The 14,968-nt window shown below is 42.4% G+C and overlaps 1 protein-coding gene across 4 annotated transcripts in view; it reads right to left on the bottom strand.

Annotated features, from left to right (window-relative positions):
- Positions 1 to 10,823, bottom strand: part of IL15 (interleukin 15) — an 88,215-nt gene extending 77,392 nt beyond the window's left edge. Inside the window, exon 1 of one of the 4 annotated variants that reach the window (XM_055085898.1) lies at positions 9,914 to 10,823. The gene's annotated coding sequence lies outside the window, so the exon portion shown is untranslated. Of the gene's footprint in view, positions 1 to 9,444; positions 9,535 to 9,913 lie in introns of those variants that run through there. The other 3 variants (XM_024126633.3, XM_028491719.2, XM_028491720.2) reach the window with 3 other exon arrangements.
- Between the last annotated feature and the right edge of the window lie 4,145 nt (positions 10,824 to 14,968).

Raw genomic sequence — 14,968 nt, 5'->3', positions numbered from 1 at the left:
ACAACAGTGAGAAGCCCGCATACCGCAAAAAAAAAAAAAAAAAAAAAAAAAAAAACAACTACATGCTCTCCTGTAGCTCATGTGCAAATGGGGACAGGTGAGAATTAACAAACAAATCATTAAATAAAACATATATAAGTCCATTGTTCCTTATCTGAAAATCTTAAATCAAAAGGGCTCTAAGAACTGAACGTTTTGCTTAATTTACTGGTTAACAAAACATGAACTGGCATAAGACTACTTATAATCTGTATTTATTTCACTTTTGAGGAGGTACCTGGATAAGCTTACTATATACCACAGTTGTCACACAGTATACAGCAAAGGCATTATGTCACTATCTTAGTCTGCTCTGCTAGGGCTGCCATAACAGAATACCAGAGAGTAGGTGACTCACACATCAGAAATTTATTTTCTCACACTCTGGAGGCTGGAAGTACACGAGCAAAGTGCTGGAAGGGTTGGTTAGGACTTTCTTCCTGGCCTGCAGACAGCCACCTTCTCACTATGTCTGCACATGGCCTCTCCTCTGTACATGTCGACTCCTGGAGTCTCTTCCTCTTCTAAGAAAGACAGCAGTCCTACTGGATTAGGGCCCCACTCTTATGACCTCGTATACCTGAATTACCTCCTGAGAGTCCCATCTCCAAATACAGTCACACTGGGGGTTGAGCTTCAATATTTGGATGTGGTGGAGAGAGGGAGAGACACAACTCAGTCTATAAAAATGACCTGTCCAAAAACTGAAAAAAATCTTAATTCCAAACACATCCGACCCTAAGAGCTCTGGATAGGGTAGTGTAAACCTGGCAGCATGGCACGTAGTTGTGGGCGTCTGGAGGAGAGTTTGAGCTGAGAATGCTGGTGGGAATGCAACACGAAGTACACCAGTCAGGGAAAGCCTCCCTGCAAAGGGAGTATTTGAGCCAGGCCCCCCATGAAGTAAGGGACTGGGCCACATCTGAGAGAAAACATTCTAAGCAGGGGGAACAGTAAGTTCAAAGACACGGAGACAAGAACAGAGCAGTATGGCTGATGAATAGAAAGGTTGTCCGTGTGACTGAAGCCCTGAGCTAAGGGAGGGGAGCAGATGAGGCAGCAGAGGTACGAATCACTGAGGGCCTTACTGACCACTGTAATGGAATTTGGCTTTTATTGAAGTAAAATGAGATGGCCATAGAGGGTTTTGAATAGAGGGGTGGCGTAACTGGATCAATGCTTTAACAGGATCACAACGTGTGACAGATAATCTCCAAGATGGTGGCCACCAATCAATGCCTTCTTTACATGAACAAGCATAACATACTACCCAGCAAGAGGTTGAGTCTATGTCCTCTCCTCTTGAATCTGAGATGGCCTCCTGACTTGCTTTTTGCAATAAAATGAGACAAATGTGACCGTCTGGGAATTCCAGGCCCAGGCCTTCAGAGCATCTGCAGTTCCTGCTTCCCTTTTATAGAAGTTGGATACTATGTAAGGAGTCTGACAACCCTGAGACCACCATGTGAGTAAGCCCAATCTAGCCATGTGGAAAAGCCAAATGGAGAAGCATGAAGGAACCCAGCCAACAGCCAGGACTGAGGCCCCATATATGACCCAATTTCTTAAACAATCTCAGACAGTCCTTTGAAGTCATACCAGCTGAGACCACAGACATTCTGGCATAGAGACAAGTCATTGCCACTGGGTCCTGTCCAAACTTCTAATCTTGGAACTTTAAACAAATAAAATAATTTTTATTTTACATTACTAAATTTGGGGGTAGTTATTTACACAGCAATTAGTAATTGACACTGAAATTGATATGAGATCAGGTGATAGGTTGACACCTGGGGAGTACATAGCAAGGACACTCACTGTTAGTGAGGCTAGAAAGGTAGTGATGAAATTATTATTAGAGGCTGGAGAGAGGGCAACTCATGTTGCATAGTTGCCTGCAATAATATGGAAGAAAGAAAACGTATCTAATAAACTTGTGGACCTGGCTAAGAAAATTTCTGAATGTGATAATTGGCTTCATTTGGGGGCCTAGGATTAATTGCAGGAAGAGAAAGAGGAACTGAAACATTCAAGCTGAATTTAGAAGAAATCATTCAACCCAGGACTTGCTAGGTTGGAAAATTAAACTTACTGTCATTCTTGTCTCTCGAGACAACACAAGATTCTCAAAGAAAGAAGTAGTCTTAGGGTAAAGATCAAATCCAGGGTCTATTAGTACAATGTACTCTCAGATTAGAGATCAAATCAAGTATGTGGCTGGAAGATGCCTCATTAAGATCTAGAAAGGATTTAAAGTGGCACCTCATAGACCCTATCAGTGAGACAAAGGTGTTTCTAAAGACCTTGAAGGCTTTTCCTACAGCATTCTGACTCACAGCCAAAGTAAACTGGAGCCTGTCTCAAGAGTTTTCTGGGTATGTCTTTTCCAATGGAGTGAACCTCAATAAAGTTTACAGGAAGCCCCCAAGGTTTATAAGAAAATTGTACCCTCCCCCCACCAAAAAAAATGCACCACCAGCTAAACAAAAAAGGACACACAAAAAAGTCTCTAGATCCCTAACTCACCATGAGCAGGAAGCACCCTGCTCAACTGCTAGCAAGAGCTATTTCTTATGGAAAAGGAAGAATCAAAGGAGGAACCTTTAACTTCACAGCCAGCCCAGCTGAGGTGCCAGATGCACAAATGAAGAAACCTTCCTGGGTGTTTCATCCCCAGCAGCCTTAGAGGAACCGACCAGCTGCATGTATGTAGCCCAGACTGCAGAATCATGACAAATAACAAATTTTTGTTTTTTAAGCCACTGCATTCTGGAGTGGTTTTTGTTTGTTTGTTTCGTGGTTTTGTTTGTTTAATACAGATAAGTAAAAACAGATAACTGAAATCTTCTTGGGGTGGGGGTGGGGGGAGGGACAAGTAGAGCAACAGAGAGACCACCTCTTGCCACTATACCATGAGACATGATTAACGGTGGCCTGGACCCATGTGGCAGCAGTGAAGATGGTAAGCAGGTCAGATGGCAACAAAGAGACCACCTCTTGCCACTATACCATGAGACATGATTAACGGTGGCCTGGACCCATGTGGCAGCAGTGAAGATGGTAAGCAGGTCAGATGTGGGATCTATCTTGGAGGCACAGCTGAATGATTTAGCAGATTAAATGTGGGGTGTGAGAAAACAAGAAGTAAGGACAGCTCCACGGCTAACTGATTGGTTATCTATGCAGCTACAAGAATGGATTTGCCATCGAGTGAGATGAAGAAGACAGCGGGAGAAGCAGTTTTGGGGGTTAAGTCAGGAATCCAGTGAGTACTAGATATCCAGTCAGAGATGGTGAAGAGGCTTCCATGTATGAATCTGGAGTTCAGAGAAAGATCACGACTCCAGACATGCATTTATGAATCACCACTTGGGAAGGTGTTGAAAGCCATGAGACTGAGAACACCAAGGGATTGAGCACAGACAGAGAAAAGGTCATGAACTGAGCCCACAGATGCCTACATTTAGAGGTTAAGAAAGTAAGGAATTGGCGAAAGAGACTGCAATAGGTGCTGGTGAGGAAAAAGGACAATAAAGAGAGGGGACGGCCTGGAAGCCAAATGAAGAACTTTCTAGTTCTGCTGACAGGGCACCTAGGAAGAGAACCCAGCACTAATCACTGGATTTAACATGGTTTCTTGGTGCCTTTGACAAGTGCATTTTTCATGCAATAGTGGGGATGACAGCCTGGCTGGGTCAAGAGAGGATGAGAGGAGAGACCCTGGAGACAGAATACAGTTGACTTTGAAAGTTGTCCTATAAAATGGGGACAGAAAAACCAGGTGGTAGCTGGAGAGAAACATGAGGTCAACAGAGACTTTCTGTTTTTTGTTTCTAATGGGAGAAATTATAGCATGCCTGCATGGTAATGGGAAAGACTTGTTAGACAGAGAAGAAAATTGATGATGAATTAAAAAAAAAAAAAGAATTACTAGAACTATGTCCTGGAGCAGATAATAGGAATGAGACTACATCCCTGAATGAGTGCAATAGATTTCTGGCTGGTTTCCTCAGCTCCAATTTGTTCTTTTCTTCAATAAATCCTACCCCAGACTATTTTCCTAAAATAGTGTTTTTATTATAACGTTCCAGCAATGTGTTTTGCTGTTACTTATGTTTCCTACCTGTTTTTGCATGCCTCTGCTTAGCTGTCAAATTGTTCAGTGATCACTGAGGTCAATATAAGTCAACTATGTGTCCAACCCCTGGCTGGGGACATGGGACACGCTGTCTTGTCTTTATTCAAAACATAAGTGTAGAGACAGGCGCATAATAAGATGAACTTACAGAGAGAAAAGCTATTATAGGGGAATGTAGACAGCACCAAATAAATTCATATCGGGGAGAGAATAATTCTGCCTGGGCAGCAGAAAGGGGCAGCAAAAGTTAGAGACGGTGGGCTTTGTGAGTAGGACATTTGACGGCTGACAAGGAGCGACAAGGAATACAGCAAGTGTGTCTAGAGCGCAGAGCAGGTATGACTGGAGATGAGGGAGCAAAGGCTGTCCAAGCCCGACTGGAACCTACTCCTCACTCCTTTCAGTGGGAAGCCTCTATCGCAGTCACACTCCCTTCTTTACTGCTCCCCACCCCAGGCATGAACACACATACTTTCCTTTAAGCACAGTGAGCCACGGCAGTCCAGAAACCATGGGTAGGGGATGGGCATGAGGCTGAACTAGATCAGAGCTCTTCGAAGTGAGGGACGGGCACTCCTGGGGAACCCCCATGACTTTCCAAGGTCTGTATGACCACAGGGAGCTCTAAAGAAATGAATTTCCGGACCCACTACTTCCTTGGGTGCCCCTTTGTGTAAGTGATATGCCTGAAATGTGCCTGAGGCAAAGCAGATTTCTAGCAAGTTCTCTTTTCCCCTGCTTCCTCTTTCATAATGATGCTTCTCCCATTTTACGAAAGAAAGGTGGACCTCTCCCGCATCCAGAATCCTACCATGCACCTTGCCTGTCCAAGGTGCCAAATACAGGGCCAAGTGGAAAAACTGATATTAGAGATAACTTCTTTAGTCAAAGCAGTGATATCCACACTACCCACCTCTACTCTGATATCATTTCCAATGTAGTTTAGTTTTACGCTAATAAGTACTTATCAAAAGTGAATGCGGGGGGCTTCCCTGGTGGCACAATGGTTAAGAATCCGCCTGCCAATGCAGGAGACACGGGTTCGATCCCTGGTCCGGGAAGATCCCACATGCCGCAGAGCAACTAAGCCCGTGCGCCACAACTACTGAGCCTGCGCTCTAGAGCCCGCGAGCCACAACTACTGAGCCCGTGTGCCACACCTACTGAAGCCCACGTGCCTAGAGCCCATGCTCCGCAACAAGAGAAGCCACCGCAATGAGAAGCCCGTGCACCACAATGAAAAGTAGCGTCCGCTCGCCGCAACTACAGAAAGCCCGCGCGCAGCAATGAAGACCCAACACAGCCAAAAAAAAAAAAAAAAAAAAAAAAAAGGGAATGGGATATTTTGGTTAATTGTGTACTAATAATAAAAGTGAATGGGATATTTTGGTTAATTGTGTACTAATAATATTTAAAATAATATAACGAATAATTTTAACAATATAGTTATTTATTTTAGAAAATGAAATCTCACTGGATGTGCTTATTTTTGGTGCTGAGGAGTAAGGAGAGCAAAAAAGTTGGGAAAATATATTGTAAAATATCTAACTAAGACGTTCAATTAAAAAATAATTATTTGAAAATGTTAGCAGTCAGGGATAACAGTTTTCCAAGAGTACAGCTAACCCTTGAACAACAGCAGGGTCAGGCGCGCCAACACTGCACTCAGTGGAAAATCTGCTGTAATTTTCAGCAGGCCCTGGGACTGCAGTTCTTCCGTATCCGTGGTTCTGCATCACAGATTCAACCAACCACGGATCCTGGACCTCGCAGTTCAAACTCCTGTTGTTCAAGGGTCAACATAGTTCCTGTCCCAAATTTTTATCCAAAGGCATATAAGCAGGAGGCCCAGTAAGGAGACTTCAGTGATACAGCAATAACTGACTATGTCACTGGGCTCGTGTGTCACGACCTTAGAGTCTCCCCACCCCCAACCTTACAGCCCTAATATTTTCCTCTTCTGGGATCATTTTCGGTTTCAATTCCTTTACTTGACAAAATACTTTCTGTCACTCTCCTTCAGCATCTGGAAAAGAAACAACTTAGAATATGATCACCTACTGTAGGCATTGACTTTTTTTACTCCTTCTCATGTGGTCTATATATAGTCCTCTGCTTCTAAAAATGACCTGCCAGGCACCACTAGATTTGCAGCGGGATAAAACACTGGAAAATATATGTGTATACGTACTCTGCCTCCAGATATAAATTGTGTACAAATACTATCATTGAAATGAACTGAGATCAAAGAGCCTCTTATTTCCTATTTCTGATTCCAGCACTGAATAACTTTTTTTAAAAAAAAGTGTAGGGCTTTCCTGGTGGCGCAGTGGTTGAGCGTCCGCCTGCCGATGCAGGGGACACGGGTTCGTGCCCCGGTCCAGGAAGATCCCACATGCCGCGGAGCGGCTGGGCCCGTGAGCCATGGCCGCTGAGCCTGCGCGTCCGGAGCCTGTGCTCCGCAACGGGAGAGGCCACAACAGTGAGAGGCCCGCATACCGCAAAAAAAAAAAAAAAAGTGTAACATTCCCTGACATATAGCAAGTTAATAAATAATCATAAATATATATGAAATTGATTATAGTTAGTAACATTACCATTAAATAGTTAGGAGTAAACACTATGAGCAAAACCCACAAATGTTCTCTCAACTTTCCTATGGAATTTTTCCATCCAATCCATAAAATAGGATAGCAGCCAGCACATAAGCAATGCTCAGCCTCAACAGTCTCATGCAGTAATCTGTAATCACTGGGTAAATAAATCGAAGAGCTAATACTGAGTTAAAGAAAGAAGCTGGCTTCTTGCCAACCCTCAGACCATAAAATCTTCTGAAAAGGAGACTTCCCAAATAGTTGACTACACCACTTCCACTGTGATATGTGAGTCTTCTGATCGCTCCCTGAATCCCAGCGTTTTACTTGGATGGATGGATATATAGGTAGATAGATAGATAGATAGATAGATAGATAGATAGATACAGACATATTGATCAATCCACATTTGACTCTTTGTCAAGCTCTATCAGGAAAAACTATGTAAACTGGACAAATGTTTTCATTCAGGAACCATATAAAAATTTTTCTCCAAGGAACCAAACACATAAAGACACTCATGTGAATATCATTTGCTCGTAAAGATAATCTTTAAATATATAATTAATAATGCCAATTATGCAAGTGCCATATAAGCATTAATTTAAAATGAATGTTCCATCATTACATCACTCTGCATTAAAATGAAACAGTGGTTGACTGTCACTGTCAAACTGTGGGAAATATTTCTATGGAAATAATATCACCCTTCATAAATACCGGTGCTCTTAAATCTGTCTGGGTTCAAACCCCAGCTCTACCACTTTCTCACTCTGTGACTTTGGGAAAGTTATTTAATTACTACTCTATGCTCCAATTTCTTCAGTTATAAAATACAGTCCCTACACCACATAAGTTTATTATGATTTTTTAAAAAAATAAACACATACTTGGAACAACATCCAGTACATAATAAGAATTCAACAAGTTTTAGCTATGATTCATATTATTTCCCATAGTTCAAGCTGTGGACCTAAAACAGTACTCTCTGTATTATCATTAACCTTCAAAAGAATAGTCATATAATGAAGAAAACTTAACAGTAAACTCTAAGCGAGATACGAAGAAAGAGCAGTTTTCTAAGTTTTAAAATGTTTTTTAAAACTGTTTAGGGCTCGAGACTCGTTTAAAAAGCTCATTAGAGTTATGGCTATTTTCCTCAGAAAAATCCCCTTTACACAACATTTCAGAGCTTCATTCACCGCCTTCCTGAAATCCATCCAGAGCCAGCAAACCTGAGATGGAGAACTTTCTAGGATTTAAAATTCTTCAATTATCAAACTCTATTTCAATAAACTTTAGACCACTGCTTTCTCCCATCCTTCAAAGAAGTTTATAAACATGTATATTGCATTGACAAACATTATGTCCTGTGATACAGCTGTTGACATTTACATATTAATTTCATGGATTTAAACGGAAAGCATCAAATTGTTTTTCTTAAACCCACTGGTAACCTGTAGGGAAATCCTAATTCCAGAAATTGTAGCTTCAAATCAGGTTCTGGAGTTCCCACTCCAAGTCAGCAGAGAACAGTGAACCGAAAAGTATGGGAACACTCTGCCTACCAGAATTCCAGCGGCCAACCTAACCCCTCTGTCACTCTGTCATAGAGCAGATGATACTGCTGGAAAGGCTGTTGTGAGTATGACCAAAACTTTGACAGGAGAAAACAGGAAGAAATACAAGGATGTGCCATTAAAACACAACCAGAACAAACCTTCAGAACTTTCTAAACTTCTTAACTTTATTAAGTAAAACTTTAAATTTTGTCATCACGTTTTAAATCTAAAATGGCTATTGCTTTGTCTTCAGCCCTTTCCTTTCTATATCCTTGGGTTCTTCCCTTCGTATCTCCTCCTTCTGTATATCATGTCCACCACACTGCTTTTTAATAAAAATGACAGGAGTTTAATGTATATTGTACCTACCCTGATGCTTTCCATAGAACAGTCCACCTCTGCACAGCAGGATACTGTAACCACCTAGATCTGATCTGTTTATTCAATCAAGTCAAAGAAGCCTCTATTCAATCAAGTCAAAGAAGCCTCTTGAAGCCCACTGACAAGATAAGAATGCCTATCAGTTACAAGGAGATACCATTACCAGTGTCATAACATTAGACCGTAGCTTTTAAAAACATAATGGAGATCGCTAGTGACAACCACTTCACTTCCAGTTTCTAAACTTCTGACTCACCCTGTTTAAGAATCTGTTATAAGCGTCACTGAAGAATTAACCTTGCCTTACATATACTTCGAAGATAACAAAATTTTAAATGCATAGAAATTCAAGTTAAATTCAATATATTATAAGCTAAATTCAAATACATTGTATACGCTTGCAAGAGTCTCAATAACACCTTACAAAATTAACTGGATTTTCATTTAAAGCCACTTTGAATAAGGATTTCACGGCAGTACAAGTCTCCTGCATTTCTTCCAAGTTTCTAGCACTGATTTTCTGGAAATAATATAAACGGAGGCCTGATTGTCAAACTGTAACCATTCCTGTAGATTCCTCTCCCAAGGAAGGTTAAGTGTCCTGATCAAAGCAGAGGAGGGTAATTTGATTGACAAAGATAGAGTCAGACGTGCGGGGCTCACACTCAAGTTGGCACCAGCCGGCGGGGAGTTTGGGAGGGGGCAAGGAAGAAGCAGGAAGCTGCGGTACCTTTCTTGAACTTTCTGAGCTCGACGAGGTGCAGAACGCAGCGCTCTGTGCCGCCGGACCTCGCTTTCTCCGAAGCCCGCAGCTGGGCTGGGCTGGCCAGGCGCGCGTCCCTCGCCCTCCGCCGGCCGGCGCGGAGTCGGTGGAGCGGACGGCGGAGCCGAGCGGGGACCCGCTAGTGGACGAGCAATCTGTGCTCGGCTGGAGGCGGAGGACGGCGAGGAGAGCCCGCGACGGCAATAAAGGGTCAGAAGGGGAAATACCTCCGCGCGGAGCGCCACCGAAAACCGAAGTCGCGGTCAAGCGTTCCGCAGAAGAGGGCGGGGCGGCCGGCCGCTAGCCAGTCGCGGGGAGACGGGTGCGTCCGGCCAGAGCTGGGAGGAGTCCGAGGCGAAGGCTTTCGGGGAGAGTTCCCTCGCCCTTTCAGCCAGCAGCACCTCCCCTCCCAAAGCGGAGAAGCCAAGCTCTGTACCTCCATCGAGTCCGGGCTACAGAGGAGGGGGCGGCGGGCAGCGCGGCGGGGCGGGCGCGGTCGTCCGGCTCCCTTCCCGGCCGAGGACGAATCAGCTGGGGTTCCCCTGGACGCCTGGAACCCAGGGAGTCCCAACTCTCAACGAAAAGAAAAGTGAAAGAGAAAAGAGAGGCGAAGATAAACACCCCCAGCGGAGGCTGTGGGAGGGGCGGGTGGCGGCAGCCCTTGGCCGGCTGCCCCAGGTGGCCTGGCTCCCCGCCCCCAGCGAGGTGGCCGCCACTGCCGAGCCCGGGGTCTCAGAACCTGGAGGGCCAGAGGGAGGAGGTCTAGGAGCGCCGGCCCCGCCTCGCAGGGACGCTGGCCCGGCACTTGGCCTATCCCTCCTGCGGCACCTGCAGGGAAGGCGCGAGGAGGTGGCCCGGAGTCCACCTGCCGCATCCACGGGCGCCGGGCATGGCACGCGAGGCTGCCCGAGCTGAGACTGAGACCTGGGAGCAGCGCGTGTCCAAGTTGGCCAGAGGAAAGGGAAAAATGCGTTGGATCGGACGGAATGGGCGGCTACTCCAGACCTTGACCCTCCCCACAGCCTAGAAGAAGGAAGGCCCTGAAGTCCTGCTAGAGAAAACGTGGCAGGAAGACACCTGGGCGACTACTTTGTCCAAGGTAGTTGGCACGGAGGGTGAATGAACATGAACGAATGTGCCTATCTGTGGACCACTTGCCCAGCCTAGTGCGTCGTCCGGTGTAAAACATTACAATGGGACCACGTGAAATGTTGTTATTGTAGGATTTTACAGTTAAAGGAAGGAACTGAATTCTTTGAGGCTAAGTGATCCTTGTGCCTCAGAGCCTGCAGAAATGGTTTCAGTTTTTGGAAGCACTTTGGAGAAACTTGCACACGTGTGAATCACTGAAAATCCCTAACGGAAGGCTCCTTGCCCAAATTTTTCAGTCATGTTACAGAAATAATGATAAGGCTCCCTGGAGCTTGGTGAAACATTTAACTAACTTTTCTTTGTATTATGTACATGTTAAAATAAAATTTAAAAATATTTGAAGAGATTTAAATATTAAATGTGCATAAAGTTCCACATAAAATCATTCTGCATTTTTATGAAAAAGTTGAGCTCTAGATAGTCACGATCAATAAAATAAGTGAGATGAAAATGTAAAAACTTTTTTACAGCCATTCAAATCTTTACCATAGTTGGAAATTAAAGAAATGAAGCAATCATTCCTTTCTGTGCAAGACAATATAATGTTGAATTTTCTTGTGATAATGCCAATGATTTCAAATCCAATCAGACTTTTTCATAGCAATACACTGAAGCTCTGATTTGCAGAATGAGGATACATCCTGAGTGAGATTGGGCTTGCAGCTGGATTGGATTCTGTTGCAACAGATGTAGCAGCCCCAAAGGTAAACTATGTGTATATGTGAATACCGAAATTAATGTTGGAGAAGTGGATCTGTGTCTGCACGTCCCCTTGAACTGGTCCAGTCCTTCTTGGCTCTCGCAAGATGAGCTCCCATACCTCCTTCAGCCCCCTTACAGATGCTGCGTGCTCTGCAGCTGGTGGCTGAAGTAGTTGTCCAGATAGTAAGGCCCACCCGTCATTGGCCTCACTTAGCACCAACTAGCAGAGGCAAATATCATTGCTGCCAGAGGTCACATCATCACCTCCCAGATCCTGCTGCACTTGGGCTGCCTAAGAGCACTAGAAAAAGCTGGGGCTCACTAGCCTGGGGTCTCCAGCTGTCCCTGGGGCTGAGAGACATCAGTGTCTGACAGCACACTTTTAACATTTGGCCACCATGAATTTTCTGAGCTATTGGAGAAGTTTTCACAACGCTATGAAACTGATGGGACTTTTCTTCGTAGAGCCGAGCTTTAAAGTACAATCTGAAGACATAAGAAGAATAAAATTGGTCTACAGATATTGATCGAGCTTCTAATATATGTAAGTTCTGGAACAAGATGGGCTGAATGATATCTAAAGCATTTAGTCAGATTGGGGAGATAAAATAACATAGATGACAAAGTGAAATTGAAACTGCTGATGGCCATAAGAGAGACTTTGCTCAACTACTTGCCTCCCAAGTATGTAGGTCAAATTTGTTTTCTCAATTACCCAAAAAAAAAGTATTTTTGAATTAGTTATATAAATGCCTGCAATTTAATGAGGTTGGGTATTCAGCATAATGTTTTTGTTGCACTGCCTCAAACAGAGAAATCTAATGTATGCCACTTGTATTTTCAGTTGCCACAGGCTGTTTGACAAGATATTGAAAATTGCTCACACCAATGAACAAGTAATTTCTACTGTATAAATTAAAAACAAAGACCAAGATTGATGAAATAATTTGAAACTGCCTAAAGGTAACTAATAAAATTACCATGTGGAAAGAAGTAAAAATTAACTAAACCTCACAGAAGTGACCATAATTTTTCTTTGAATTAAAAAAATTAACAATAAAATCATAGTTGAATAAATTTTTAATATCTGATTTTTCATTTCAAAGACAATGTTAGCCAATTGGCTAGTTGTCTTTAAAATAAATGACTAATAAATGTTTTCTTTGGGGACTATGTGGAAGTAGTTGAAAGTTAGCTCATCTGACTTAGTGTTCAAACTCCATGACTGTGACCTTATTTATAGTTCTCCTAAGGAACAAATCACAGGCCAAGAACAAGCTGATCTTCTGGTCTTTGAAAAACATAGCCCGGGACCCCTGAATTTGCCATTTTGGTTAAAGCCTTACCTCAGTGTTGCTCCTCCCCTCTGTCTTTTTGGTGGTCCTAACAATAGAGGAATACTCTTCCTCTTACAGATTACTTGAGTTTTCAAGAGCTTCTTAAGTTATTGCTTTCTCAGAGGTGCAGCAATACTAGCTACTACTTCTGTAGTTCCTACAGGGTGTGCCCAGATGCCCACTAAGACAAATATTAGCTCACTAAATCCTCACAACAATGCTATGATATATGACAACTATTATCTCCATTTTACTGATGGAGAAACTAAGACCCAGAGAAATTTCCCAACTTGCCTGCAATTCACATGCAATTGAGTGGCCCCACAGCAAGTCTCTGACCTCAGGCAGTCTAGCTTGAGTCCTCACCCCTGTACTCTGCTACCTCTAAATTGACAACCACCCTCCACAGCTTCTAAAACAAAGAATTCCTGAGAAAAGAAGCCTTTGACTCTCAGGCTCCCTTCACCTAAACGTTGGGACAAATACCATATTCATTAATTGGAAGATACAAAGTTGTTAAGGTGTCAATTCTCCAGATTCCAGGTAATCCCAGCAGGCTTTCTTATACAACTTGATGAGCAGATTCTAACACTGATATGCAAATACAGAGGACCTAGAAGAGGCAAAACACTTTTGAAAAAGAACAGTGTTGGAGGATCTATACTACCAGATATCAACACTTAATATAAACTTATAAGACCAAAGCAGTGTGGTAATGGTGTAAAGATAGACAAATCAAAGGAACAGAATAAAGAGTACAGAAAACGTTTACACATGCATGGCCAATTCGTTTTGACAATTATGCCAAGGTAAGAGAGTGAAAGGATAATCTTTTCGACCAGCGATATAGGAACAACTGGGCTTTTTAGTGGAAAAAAAAAATTATTTCCCTAATAAACATCATTTGTAAAAATAAACACAAATGGTTCATAGACCAAAGGGTAAAAGTTAAAAGTATAAACCTTCCAGAGGAAAGCATAGGAGAAAATGCTTTGCAATCTTGAGGTAGGTGAAGATTTCTTAGCACACAAACAGTACTAACTATGAAAGAAAAAAAGTGAAATAATTGGATTTCATCAAATTATAAACTGTTTTACTCTCTTTAAGGTCCAAAATGACTACCAATATACTAAAAGTTCTAGAGAATCCTGCAATAAAATATCCTGTTTAATATTGTTTGGCTTATTTCTCAAATTTATTGGTCAAAGAACCATTTTGCAGTAGAATACCAGTTAATCTTTAACAGAACTTGTATTCCAGAAAACGCACTTGCAAAGTGCTATTGAAGACACATTACTTCTGGAATAAACTCCATTAATTGAAGGAGAGGAGCCATAACAGCCAAATAATTATTTTTGCCACGGAATATGCTCTGTGTTTGATTCACTAACATTTTAGTATGATGCTTTTAATGTTTGGGAGTTATAAACATTCCTCTATGGCAATAAACATTATTTTAAAATGATGTTTTATGAAATAATTGTACAACTTAATTAACTATTCACCTACCAAGAGTCATTTACAACTTGATTTATTTTTTATTAAAATTAAAAAGTCCTCATATAAAATATTACTGGAGAATCTGAAATGTAAACTTAAGTCTCACTCACTCTGGTTAAAAGAGTCTAAAAAACATTATTGCCAGGAGTGGCTTTTGTCATACAAAATCTTACAAAGGGAATTTCCTGGTAGTCCACTGGTGAGGACTCCACACTTTCACCACGGGGGGCCTGGGTTCCATCTCTGGTCTGGGAACTAAGATCCCACAAGCTGTGTGTGTGGACAAAAAGCAAAACAAAACAAAAAACTTGGGCAGAGAGAAACTAGATGATTCAAACCTTGTGATATATGCAATAACGGCAGAGCTCAAAACAGATACCTGAAGGGGATTAGAATTTGCCACCCCAAAATATGCCTCTTTGGCATAAGGATTATCTTGAGCTGATTATTTATAAGAAACAGCACACACAGAAAAAGCTCTGAAAACCAAGTAGCTATCCCTTTATAAGAGAAATATACATTTATAAGAGAAATCTCAATTTTAAGGGTGTCTCTTCTCTGTACCAGGAAGTGGAGGAGGACAATTCTCTAGAAACTCTTAACAGTGGAGAAGGCAGGGACTTAAATCTGTGTAAACATCATACCCTTGTTAAATCTGTATAACCATCATACCCTTGTTTATTGTGCTTTTTATGGTCACTGCCCATAACTGGCCTTCCCCTCTACAACACCTGGCTCATCATTCTTTTGTCTTTAGCTGAAAATGATATTTAAGGTGGTGGCTGGGCAATTTCAGAGAG

Source organism: Physeter macrocephalus, chromosome 7 (assembly GCF_002837175.3).
Source record: "Physeter macrocephalus isolate SW-GA chromosome 7, ASM283717v5, whole genome shotgun sequence".
Taxonomy (NCBI): Eukaryota; Metazoa; Chordata; class Mammalia; order Artiodactyla; family Physeteridae; genus Physeter; species Physeter macrocephalus.
Note: the sequence above shows the minus strand (reverse complement) of the source record. Positions and strands in the feature narration are given on the sequence as shown.